This window comes from Cynocephalus volans, chromosome 15 (assembly GCF_027409185.1).
Source record: "Cynocephalus volans isolate mCynVol1 chromosome 15, mCynVol1.pri, whole genome shotgun sequence".
NCBI classification, from domain to species: domain Eukaryota; kingdom Metazoa; phylum Chordata; class Mammalia; order Dermoptera; family Cynocephalidae; genus Cynocephalus; species Cynocephalus volans.
In genome coordinates, this window is record NC_084474.1 from 32,799,198 (window position 1) to 32,802,193 (window position 2,996).

Consider the following 2,996-nt stretch of genomic DNA (forward strand, 5'->3'; position numbering starts at 1 on the left):
ATCTATCTTCAGTGGTCTTTGGTAGAATGTACCATCAAAGGAGGCAATTTCAAAAAAAAAAGAAAAAGAAAAAGAAAAAAAAAGACTTTGAAAAAGACAAATACTTCTAAACTTAGAGAGAATATTAGGATATGTATAGTTCTTTCTCAGAGAACTATTCTCTAAAGGACAGCAAGTATTTAGATATATAAAAAGTTATTAAGTTAGGATAAAAAATCAGTCATCACTTTTTACATATTCATATTTTGAATATAAGTGTATAATACATATACATGAGCATACTTACCTATAGATACACATATACCTAGAAGGAAACCTCCTCCAAGTTTATATTATAGCAAATATAAACTTGATCATCACAAATTTTCATTTTATCAATGTCAACTGAAAATAGATAGGTGACTTAAACTAAAGACACCTATTTCCCCTGCGCTTTTTGAGTATGGCCAGGCACAGGATCCAATACTTGATCTGTCACATTCATATTGTGGCTCAGGAAAGACTTGTGCTTTTCTGGTCATATAATTTCAGACCTCAAGGAATTCACTCACTATTTCTTCATTAGTTGTACCTGAACTCCAGGAATACCTAGTGATGTTTGGTATTCTAATTGAAGGAAGCAAGATTATGGGAGTTTTTCTGGACATATCATAACCAAGATTTCTTATAGCCTTACTACAGATTTCTACATTCATGCTACTGTGAGTTTTCACTGTAACCAAAGTGCATTAGCAGAAAAAGCAGCATGGTTTTTAAATATGAGCAACAGTTAAAAAGCAAATCTTGGCCACAGACTAAGAATTCAGCTTTTTAAACTTAGTAAATATAATAATACTTTTCATAGGGACCTTATGGTTACTCACTTTTTTGAAATAGTAATAAATACAAAATATTCTAACTTTTCAGAACATGAAAATGTAAAGAACAAGATCACTTCTCCAATGCTCTCAAAACTCACCATAAAATGCAGCATATTTATAGAGTGGCCTCAGTAAACTCTTTAAATTTTTCTCTATTTTTCATCTTGTACATTTACCAGTATAATACATGAACATAGTTAAAAATCAAGTAGCAATAAAAAGCTTATAGTAGAAAACAGTAGTTCTTTATTCCTGTGCGTTCTAGTCCTAAACAACCCCTTACTTTCATTTTCTTTATTCTAGATGATTCTTTTAGTAACCATATGTGAATTTTTAAATAATACGCTAATACTACTGCTTCTCGTTTTATTCATTTTAGTCTTTGTCCTCTAAACTATGCCCTCCCCAAAAAGCTATTTTTAGTTAAATAAGAGGGCAGGGTTTGCATTCTTATAATTATGTAAATATTATTTGCTGGAGAGCCAAATAGTACACTATCACTAAGTCTCCTTTCTGGTATAAACTCTGGCTATACCTGGAATAAATAAATGCTTTGCTGTTTGCAGACTCTGACACACATCGCTTCATTTTGGTGCTGTGGAAAAATCTAGGGCTTTGAAATTAGGAAACAAGCATTCAATGTTGGCTGTGTTATTGCTTGTGATTCTAGCTAGGTTACGTAGATTTCTGAGCCTCAGTAATCATTTCTGAATAACAAATGTGCAAATCAGCAACTTCCTTGAAGAATATCTATGAGGAAAAAAAGGAAATAATGTGCATGCATCCACCTGCAGCCCCCTTCACTTTGTTCATCACATGAACAAAGTGAAGGGTGAAATTGGAATTATAACCACAGGTGAGGAAAGATCTGAGGCTCAAGAACACTGAAGGATTCATCAAATTTGCCTAGCCTAGAAGAGCTCAAATCCAAGATTTCTAATTCCAAGTCAAGGGTTCTTGACCTCATGACATGCTAAGGCTCTGTCCAGCCAAATCATTAATATACTACTGGTACCAAATTTATACCCTTGAAACTAAGTTATGAAAAATTTTTCTTCCCTTAATTATTATAGACTACTGGTGGAGTGATCCTAAATCTTTTTTCTCCGTGTTCTCAAGCCCCATAGGAGGATTATAATAAAGACGATGTATAAAAATGTGAAAGATTGGTATAGAAAGTTACATATTATTATATAAAGTCGCCAGGTTGTTATAGGCTGGCTGTTAGTTTTCTATCATCTTCTATATATTTAAGGGCTCCTGTGTAGCTATGAACTTGAAGATGTGGCCTTGCTCTTACCCTAGCTTTGCCACTTATATTGTAAATTGTCATAAAACCAATGCGTTCCCAGGCTAGATATCTTGAGCTCAAAAAAACTATTACATTTAGTGGAAATCTCAAAAGAACAAATTATTTATAAATTGGATAATGGGGTTATCGTTTTGACTACAGTCTTTTTTGTTTTTTTTTCATCTCATCCTTATGAGTGACTATATATTGGGAATATCAGAAAAAGTTGCAGAACTTTTACAAGCTATGAGAATCTCCTTCTGCCATTCTAAATATCTAATATGGACTGTTCCCTTTTTGAGAATTCACTAATCTATATAAACCTTACTAACGTTTTTGGCCTGCTTCCTTGAAAAAAATGTTTCATAGCCTCATTAACCAGGCAGTTACTCTCATATTACGTATGTGGAAAAGTGAAGCTAAGTGAAGTTAAGGAACTAATAAACAACACAGCTAGGGTTCAAATACGGCATTTTTAATTCTAGGTCTGATCATTTTTACACATTATGACATTCACATTGTCACAGACATTTGAGAGAGTGAAGTAAAAGTAATAAAACAGTACCACACACCCAAATACATAGACCAAAAAGAATCGATCAATGTTAGGTTATTCGAGGCTTTGATGACCTTATGGACTATGGACATTCGGAAAGACATTAACTCTGATTCTTGAAGCTCCTTGTCAGTACGCTTACCAGATTGAACATTTCCAATGATAAGATTTTGCTTTTTCTAAGGAAATATATTTTGTCTTTGGACAACTTTGACTGTAAGAAAGTCCTTTTTCCTTTTTTTTTTTACATGGTGTGGAAGTTGCGTTTCTGTAACATCCAGTTCTTCCT